Raw genomic sequence first — 10,933 nt, 5'->3', positions numbered from 1 at the left:
GGACCACTGTAGGGAGCGTTCTAGTTTGCGTCCTTCCCCTACAGAGTCTAGAAACAAAAGACCTCTACACTTCCTCTACCCATGTGACTTCCTATCTCCAGCATATCTAACATGTGCTGTGAGTGGGTGAAGAGTGCATAAGAAGAAGTAAAGTGAAAGATGATAGGGCAGAATAAAAAGACAGTCCTATAGTTTCACAGATCCACGTGACACACAAATAAACAATAACCGCGCAGCTTCTGAGTACACATACCTATAACAGTGACATCTAGTGGCGAAACCAATAGCAATACCCGTGGTGGGACACCACACTTACACAATACAAAAATATTGAGGCTCATTTACTAAGGTGTTCCCAGCAGCAAATTGTCAGGTTTTTGTCCATTTTTTGTTCACTTTCAGTGGACCCACACATTTACTAAAGGCATGCTACACAATTTGTTCAAAAACCTGACAAACCCGTCATTTCTGTCCAAAAAGTGTTGTGTTGTGTATGTGTCACGAGTGTGTTCTTTAAAACTTACCACAACCAACAGATTTACTAAGCAAGCCACCATTTTTAATTGGTTTTGTTCTAGAGTAGTGGGATAGTGAGATTTTAGTTTTGTCTTGTGAAAAACCTTCCAGATTTACATAAGGCGTTCGCCACATTAATAAATTCGGCAAAAAAAAACAAAACAACAGACAAAAGCTACAGCATAATGGCTTAAAATTGATGCGTTGTTAGTAAATAAGGACCATTGTGTCGCATGTCTTTAGTAAATCTGTCGGACCACAAAAAATGGACAAAAAAAATTGAAAAAAAAAACAACAACAATTTGTTGCTGGGAACACGTTAGTAAATCAGACCCATTGTTTTATTTATAGGGTTATGCAAAAGAAAGAATGCCCAAAACAGAATAGTATTTACAAGTAAACACATAAAGCTTACACGTACATAGGAAAACCTCATGTACCATGTAAAATGTGGGCAGAAAAATGGAGGAGGAGCTAAAGATTTATGACAGCAGAGTATGTATTTATCTCAGAAAGTTAATAGCCACATTCTCACATGAGAACTAGAAGGATAAGGATAATGATCCCTCTCTCTCTCCTGTGTTGTCTCCTGTGCAGTAGCCTTGCATTTGACATATGCACTAAAGGTACAGTATACTTTTATACTTATTGCAATATGTATGGAAATAGTATAATTACTCAGTCATTATGGGCTTTCAGCCATATTTATGGGTCGAGCAGGTCCCAATCTTGTTGATTGTCTTGTTTAATGAGCCTTCATATTGCATAATGATTGCATAAGGACAGACCATACAAACAATTGAAGCCCTTTAATTTCTTTGTTGTTGGTAGCACATCCCATTTAGTGGTCTCACAATAAAAAGTATTTATTGGATGATATCTGTCACTTTTACATGGATCAATTATCTGTAACAAGCATTCTTATGAATACAGAAGAAAAACCGGATTTCTTCAGCTCATTTAAAATTCATCAATTTATTGTAGCATTCTTAAAAGTAACCGACGCATTTCCAGCCAGACTGGCTCCTATTCATGGTATCTGAATCTAGGTTATAGGGAAATAAACATCAATCTTGGGATCACCATAGAGTACAAAAAAACTCTTAAGGGACATCTCTGTAGGAGAAGCATATGAAAGGCGCCACTCCACCTTGATGTTTATTTCCCACTAACCTAGATTCAGATACCACGAATAAGAGCCAGTCTGGCTCGAAACGCGTTGGTTACTTTTAAGAATGCTACAATAAAGTGATTAATTTTAAATGAGCTGAAGGAATCCGGTTTTTCTTCTGTATGATTACCCCTGTATCCAGGGGCTTTGCCTTCGTGCTCAACAAATATTGAACAGGAAACAAACAATATATAAACTGGGCGCTGACCACACATCTTGTTTTCTATTCCTATGAATACTCATTCAGCCAATGAACAACCCATGTATAAGGAGAGAAGTGCCCTGTACTATAGATAGGTGGGATATCTGTTTCTCCAGGTTACAGGATGTAATTCAAGCAAATTCAAAACACCTGATTTCAATATTATGGGCAAATCATTAGAAAACATTTACTAAATACAATTTTGGGCTATGTTCCCAGGTCTTTTTTTTTTTTTTTTTTTTGCCTGCTTGATATCTTTTAGCACAAATATATAAATATAAATATATATAAATATATAATAACGCCCATTGTTTTATAATGGCATCTGTCTTTATAAAATAGCGACCGTTATATGGCCAAAATAAGACATTATGAGAACATAACCTTGTGTTTTTGATGCACTATTGAAACCGCTGTGAAATACTGCCCTGTGTAAGAGCTTCCAAATTGAATTTATTCTGGAATACTATTAAATAATATCATTAGATCCTAATATAAAATAATTGTTAATAAATGGAGCCCTAATTTAACATCCATTGTAGTATTAGTTGACAGTTAATTGATAATATTTTCTTTAAAATTTGCTTCTATAGCTATGTAATAGAAACTGGCGCAAAAAACGAGTATTTTACACTTGCACTGAAACTGTTATTCTAAAGTTATTCTTAATTTTGTTTTTTTAGCAAACAGCAATAATGTTATACAAGAACCTTGGAAACTAGAAGTTAATTCTGGGGAAGATGCTGTCATCAGTTGCACTGTACAGGGGTACAACATAAAAGCAAGCAATGTGAGGAAACGTTTTGAGAAAATGTTGTCTGTTGAATCTAATAGGAGTAAAATTTATACAAATCATACAAGTCGCTTGTCTTGGTCGGGAGATTATAAGCGCTTCTATGTAACCTTAAAGAATCTTACAGTAGATGACTCCGACCTTTATTTTTGCGATGTATTAACAGTGGGTAAGCATGAAATCTGTGGTAATGGAACTTTACTCACAGTGCGCCCTCCAGCTGGTGAGTGGTTTTTATTTTCTTTGATTATACTGATATTAATCTAAAAATGAATATTATTTACCAATCTTGTTGCCAGGAATGTTCAAGAGGTTGATGCCTCGAACGATTATTAGCTAATTGTGAGCATTTCTTGGAAAGCTCATTAAGGATAATCAACCTGGGCAGAGGGACTGAAACAGTCATCATTTAATTCTTCATAAATAAATGTAGTTTTTGGGGTAGGAGAAATTTACATTTAATGCCATGTTTACACATTCACTGGTTTGCTTTGTTTCTTTGTTCACATAGTTAGAGAATTAATTCTGTAGGTTTTGCAATTTTGGCTAAATTGACTGTCAGGATTTTGTCATGTGATAAGCATTACCCAGGCTTCATCAGATCATTTATGATATGACAAGAAAAACACCCATGATAAAGCCTGGTAACGTTTTTTAATAAGTTGTAACATCTGCACCTGTTCAGACTTGTGTGGCACATTCCAGCCATAAGGTACCACAGATGAGTTTGATATTGTGCTTTTTTGGTTTCTTGATTTATGCTAGTCTGAACACAGCTATATTCCCTTTGCTCTGTTAACTAAATCTATACCACACCCGTCTCTTCCCCTGCTGAATTTCCTCTGGTACTCTAACAGTTAACCTTAGTTTTGCTCTTTGATTGACATCCTTCCATACCAATCTTACTTCTCCTATTCCTTCTGTGATTGATGGGATGTCATGGTCTGGTCCAATCAATCCTCGGGCATATTCCTAGCATCTGTTTGAGCGTGCTATCATTACCTCCTGTTTATCCTGTTATGTTTTTTTTTTTACTATTTGACTATTCTTCTGCTTCTGACTTTGTACTTTACTGCCTGATTGGTTATGACCATTGGCTCCCCATATTTGTTTGTTTGTTTTGTCATCATTTTGTGTATTCACTTTTTGTGTAACATAAGAAGGAACTGTTTCCAAGTTGTCATCTAATGCTTAGTGAAGCTAAGTGTCGCGGCTGTGGCGGCGTCCCGTGCCCCGGGCCGCCGCAACTTCCCTCTGCCTCATGCAGCCGCCGGGGTCCATGTGCAGGGACCCGGCGCTGCTACTAGTTCGGCCCCAGGGGGCGCCTTACCTCGCCCCGCTCCTGGTTCAGTCTGTCCCGGCCGACGCGCGCGTCCCCGCCTCCTAGGGCACGCGCGTGCCGGCTGCCTCAGATTTAAAGGGCCAGTCCGCCCTTAATTGGTAGTTGCACCAACCACTCCCTATGTAATCCCAGCATGCCCTACCACAGGTGTTGGAGCCTCTACATGCTTCCCATAGCGTTTGGGCCAGCTCCCTGTTGTTCCTGACCTCAGTCCTTGTTCCTAGTTCCTGTCCGTTGTCCTTGTCCCTAGTCCCTGCCCGCTGCCTTCCTATTGTTCCTGAGTACTGTCTGCCACCTGCAATTACGCCTGCAGATCTCTGCCTGCACTATCTCCTGCCTACTGCTCCTGCCACGCCTCGCCTGCCATCACTAGCAACCACGCCAGGGGTAGCGACCTGGGGGTCGCCTGCCGCAGCAAGTCCATCCTGCCTTGCGGCGGGCTCTGGTGAAAACCAGCGGCCCCTTAGACTCCGCTCCCTGGTGAGGTTAGTGCCATCACTAGTGACGGTTCGGTGGATCCACGACTCCAGGCGTTACACTAAGGCATGCAGGTAGGGACAGCTGGGTGGGTAGCATCAGGGATCACTGTCCTTGCCTCCCCTCTTCCTCCAGAGTTTCCAGCAGCAACTACTGGCATAAAAGTTGTACTTAAAAGAGAACTATCAGCAGGAGAGACAAATCTAACCTGCTGATATGACCCTATTCCGCACGTGGCACTGAGGATAAGGGTAAGTCTTTTACCTTCATCCTTGGTGCTGTAACTGTGCAGTTTGTAGTGTAAAGCCGGGTTCACACGACGTGAAACACAGGCCACTCTGTGACCCGGCCAGGTCACAGAACGGCCGGTGTTAGTGAAGATAATCCCGGCCGACACTGCAGTACCGGCCGGATGATCTTCATTTGTGCTGAATTGGAATGCGGTGCATCCATGTGCACCCTTATCCAAATTCACCATTGCACACAATGGAGAGTATGGCTGCAGCCGCACTCTCAAAGAATAGCAGCCACACAAAACTGACATATCAGTGATCCTAGTGATCCTAGCCGAAGTGTATACTATGTGTATACACTCCGGCCATGATATAAATGCGTATACAATCGGGCAGAACAATATAAATTTCCTATTAATAACGGCGGTTGCTGCAAATCAACAACGATGGTTGTGATTAATAGGAAGCTTACGTTGTGTGAACATAGCCTAATCCTGTGTCCGGTAATGCTCTTTGGAGCACTGGGGGCAGGGCAACCACCTCAAGGGGGCTGGTGGGATCGGTGCTCCCTGTGCTCCAAACTGCCTTAATGGACACAGGATTACTGCTGATAGTTTCCCTTTAAAGTGAAATTGTTCAGTGGTACTCGAAATCAAAAGCGCTAAGGGTACATATTTAAAAGAATTATATAACTGGTTATTTTAATATTAGCACTCTAAATTTTTCTCACAATTCTGTAGGGTAATGTCAAGTGACAGAAGAGGAAGTATGAGAGAAAAATAAAGAACACCTATTATAACTGGTTTACACTTAACTATAAAACAGATTTCTAGTATGGCATAACGGATAAATATACAATATCTAACCAAAAACATCTCACCATTTACACGCTTATTATTCTATCTACAGTCAGTATCAAAGAAGGCTGCAGAAATAACTCATTCCTTCTTGTTCCATATATCATCACAATTGTGGCTCTACTTGCTTTCTGTATGGCTGTTGGTGTGTATACAAAACGCAAGAGATCAGTAAGTAATTTCAAAGCTGATCATTTATAAGTTACTGGGATATTTTCTATATTACTGTTTTTTTCCTTACTATTACTACACATTTTCATGCACTACACAGGTGTTATGGTTCCTTTAAGGGTCATTCCCGAAAGTAAATTTTTTTCTTAAAGTGTACCTGTCATTATAACATTCAAAATCTAAACCAACAGTAGGTGTGAAATAAAGCATGTTTGCAATTAGGGATGGTCTGAACCTGCTTCGGTTTGGGTTCGTACGAACCCGAACTCTCGGAAATGATTCTCGCTGTCGTGGAGAGGGTGGATACAGCGGGAGGACCGCCTGGAAAACTGGGATACAGCCATAACCATAGGCTGTATGTCAGTTTTCCAGGCGGTCCTCCCGCTGTATCCACCCGCTGCACAGAGCAGGCAGACAGCAGGAATCTGATGCCGAGCGTTCGGGTTCATTTTTTTTTTTTTTTTGTTATCAAGCTTTAAATCAAAGATATAGTTATCTGAAATCCAGGTCCAATCTCCTGAATTGCGTGCCAGAGCCCCCCGCCACGGAATCCCGCCTGCCTCAGTGTGTCAATGGGATACCTCACACCCCTCCGCTCGCGAGGCATCCCATTGACACACTGAGGCAGGTGGGATTTCGCAACAGAGCTCTGCCTATTTTACTCAGTGTGAATGCTCCCTTATACATTGCTTTAATAAAGTTATATTATGTATATTTTTTATTTATACATCGTTTTACGCTGAGACACAGCAGTTTGAAACTGGCCGACACCAATGGTCTTGTTAGGAACTACAATCCCGAGCACTGATCCAGTGTTACTGTAATATCACTGCAATAATAACTGCAATAATAATAATACAGATACTAGATCAGAGCTGGGGCTAAGGAACTGCAGTTCATGAGACAAATGTTGTTAGCAGCAGAAAGGCATCCTTTACTTCTGCAACTTAACATATAACGACATATGAATAAAAAAAATATACAGTGGTGCCTTGGATTACGAGCATAATTCGTTCCGGGACCATGCTTGTAATCCAAATCCACTCTTAAACCAAAGCAAATTTTCCCATAAGAAATCATTGAAATGCGGACAAGTGTTTCCACACCCCCAAAATAATGATTTTATATTCTTAATAACATGTAAAACAAATAAAACAAACATTTATAAACAGCTGAATATGTGATATTATAAGTTACTGTACAGTATAGCAATCAGCATGTGGTGTATAATTTATAGTAGCTGCATAAACCTGAAAAAACAGCAGCAGTTTGTAGATACAGGACTGCAGATGCCCATAATGCAGTAGCTTAGTACAACAGGCAAAAATAGAGAAGCAGGGCTGCTGTCAGAGGTCTGTGTGGTCACATGACAGCAATGGAGAAGGGGTGTTTTCAGTTTGGACCAATCAGGACTGACAGAGACTGCAGGGAGTATGAAGGAATGAGCAGGGCAGATGTGGGCACACACATGCAGCACTCTGTCTGGGGAGAGAGGGGTTACAGCTATGAAGAGATAACCTCCACAGTCCTGTCCCCTGATGTAAGCCCCAGCCTGAAGTGGATCTGCTATGATTTGGAAGGTCAGGGAGACTTCCTGGGTCAGAGTACAGGCTGCAGACCCCGCTATGCAGACCATGCACCTCCCCAACTCGCCCTCCCACCCAGTACAGAGAGCTCTTAAACCAAAACAATGCTCTTGAAAAACTGAGCTCTAAATCCAAAATGTTCTTAAACCAAGTTACTCTTAAACCGAGGTACCACTGTACATTTATCTTAATGAAGTTATATCACAAAGTCATATAACTTTATTAAAGCAATGTATTTAGAAAAATTATTAAGCCCCTATTACACAGGCTGAGCAGCAGAAGCAAGCAAGCCCCAACCTGTATTACATTATTAGATGCGCCAAAAGCGAGCGGTCTGCTGCCGCCTCTCCTATTACACAGAATGAAAAAAATTTCAACATGTTGAAAGACAAGGATGAGCCAACATTGTGCATGTCAGCTGATTGCTGACTTTTAACAGAAGCTATTAGGCCAAGAGATTATTACCTGAATATGGCCGATAATCGCTTGGTGTAATAGGGCCTTTACTCTTCCACGTACCCCTTCAGCTATGGGAATTTCAAAATAAAAAAGGGAGATTTCCCAGGAACTGAAGAAGTAGGGTGCAAAGCTAAAGAGCTCCAAACCCAATAATCATTTTCCAGTGGTTTTTACCTCCAGAAATCAGACCTGAATGTCTGAAATATGGTAAGCAAGACCACACTGGAGCCACAGGGTAAATCAATAGGATCCTCAAATGCAGCTGCAATCATCGCACCATTAGATATCATATGCAAATGGACTCATGAGAAGAATGGTGCCCCACACCCAAACACTACATGTGATAAAATTAAGGAAGGGCAGTTTTACACTAGAATGGTGTTATTTCCTTACCACACCACACCCAAAAAAAGTAGTCAATATAGAAAATAGTGTTTAAAAACAGATCAGCACTCATTTATTCTATTAAAAAATAATAATCCATACACAGACCACAAGAGAATTCAAAACATTTAAACAACACAGAAGGAGTATGGGGTCAGTCTTTTTCTTTTTTCTTCAAAAGAGTTGGGGAGTAGAGATGAGTGAACTGTTTGGACTTTTGGTCCGAAAGCAGTTCGCTCTCTCGTCATGCCTGTGATCCCGGCCGCATACTTGCACTCCCGGGAATATGCGGCCAGGATATTCCAGGGAATCGATGTTGAAATCCCTGAAATATCCTGGCCGCATATTCGCGGGATCGCAACTATACGGCCAGGATCACAGGCATGATAATAGAGCGCAGATGTCATTTTCATAAAAGAATAAATATCAACAGTACAAGCGATTTTAAGAAACTCTGTAATAGATTTTATTCACCAAAAGAGTTTTATTTACCATGAGTTTTCCTAGCTCCCCCCCCCCCCCCCCACACACACACACACACTCTAGAAGAAGCAGGATTTCTGTGTCCATTATGCTCTATGGAGAGGGGAGGGGCTGAGAGGAGTGAGTGAGCATGGAGGAGTCCTGCACAGCACAACACACTGCAATCTTCTCTCAGCAAGTTCCTTGTTAAGCACTGACCTTTCTGACCTCTGAATCCAGCATTTTAGGCGCCCAGAGAGTCTACAAACAGCTGACCTTCAAGTCTCCTCTTCCTGCTCACTCATCTCCCTCGCCGACCCCCCCCCCCTCCATAGGATATAATGGACACAGCAGAACCCGTCTTCACTGACTTCTCTGTAATAAAGAGGGATTTGTCCGATAATGAACAGATAAGAAGTGCAGAGGGGGGGGGGGGAGGGCAGGCTGGGAAACCGCTTCTTGAGTACAGAAAGAGGCTTTTTTGCCTAATAAACCCTATTACAGAGTTTATTAAAATCGCTTGTACAATTGACATGCAAAAAACATGACAGTTACACTTTAACATAACTATGTGCACCTACCTCCACGGCTCCAGCGCTGGACTCCTCTGTCCTCGGCTCCGGTTCCCGGTCCCCGGCCAATTTCTGATGTGAGCAAGGACCCAGATTGTGATGTGACGGGCCCACTCAGCTAGTCAGCGCCCATAGCAGGGTCCCACCTCAAACAGTAACTGTCTGAATGGGCCTGACACGTCATGACCCAGGTCCCCCTCGGCAGGGGGCACTGTGTCACTTCAGTATTGAAGCTCTCACCAAAAGGCTTCCATACTCCAACCTGCCCATCAATGACTCCCAAACAGAACCTGCATTTGCTGCTGCAGATGATACATTTCCAGTCCATAACAGTCTAGGTTTCTCATTAATAATACGACTGCAAATTAAGATGATAGTGTCTGGTTATCAATGGCAGGACAAGAAATAGGTGAAACTAAATGTTCTGCAGTCTAGCACCAGTAAGTAGTCTGGACAGAAACAGGAGTCTAATGAAGGGGCCCCCTTTTCTGGATGGTGGTCAAAGAAACTCAAAGCTGCTCATACCTGTCAGCAGATCGAAAGAATACCTCTAATGGTGGTCTGTCAGGGATGCTCAAAGCTTATTTACTATGAGATGCCTTATGACACTACTGCTCTTTGGTCAAAAGGGTGAGAATGGTATCTAGTGATGTGCCCTTCTTAAAGTCTGTCAACCGGGCAAAATGTGCTTAAAGGAAAAGTCCTGCTAACTAAAAAAAAAGGGAGGAAGGAGGGGGAAAATAATAAAAAAGTAAACTTACCTATCCTCATGCCCCATAGCACTGCTCCCAGGTCTAACTGACAGCCAGTGTCCTGCAGCTCTTCCAGCTTGTCCACGTACCCAGCTGAATGATTACCCACTCAGTCAGTCAGTGACTGGGGTGGTACACTATCCCAGTCACTGAATGGCTGAGCAAGCAATTGCTGAGTCAGGCCGTGACATTACAGCTGGAAGAGCAGTGTATATGACATACCCAGATTCGAGCCAAAAATGACTTCTTGCAGCCATCAGCAGGACCTGGGAGCGATGCTAAGGAGGCACGGGAAAGGGTAAGTTTACTTATTCTTAAAATAGGAATTAGAAACAGATCACCCGCACCGCTGGGAATCAGTCCTTAGTGTGGAGGAATGGAGAGATATACTGTAAAGAAAGTTGTCCTTGCTTCATGCACCTGTGAGTGCTTGCAATCTATTTTCTCTTGTATTTGCTGATACCTATTATTAAGTTTATTATTTTCCCACACACCCCTGCTTTCATCCCTTTTTTAATTCCTTGAGACTTCTTCTTTAAGTGTGTCATAGAGGCATGTCTAATAGTCAAGGTCTCTCGCAAGAAGTACACTGCTCAAAACTAGCTTCTTTTTATAGAGCACTTGTACACCCTCTTGTGGTAAGACCCAGTCAGTGTCTTTCACATATCTGCTGATACATAACTGCATGCCTATTTTTGCAGCAATTATTTCTATCTGCCTACAATTTTTATTTGTCAATGAGTGAATATCTCTAATTTATAATAAGTTACATTATCCCCCCGATTCTAAGGTCATTCGTGAACATCAGAGAAACCTGAAGGATTTAGACAATGGGGGTTACAACATAAGGCTATGTTCACACTCTGTAAAAGACCGGCTGTTCCGTGACCCCAGCCGGGTCACAGAACGGCCGGTCTCTGCACAGATCATATCGTCCGGTACTGGCCAAATGATCT

This window comes from Dendropsophus ebraccatus, chromosome 14, assembly GCF_027789765.1.
Source record: "Dendropsophus ebraccatus isolate aDenEbr1 chromosome 14, aDenEbr1.pat, whole genome shotgun sequence".
In the NCBI taxonomy this organism is placed as follows: Eukaryota; Metazoa; Chordata; class Amphibia; order Anura; family Hylidae; genus Dendropsophus; species Dendropsophus ebraccatus.
Note: the sequence above shows the minus strand (reverse complement) of the source record.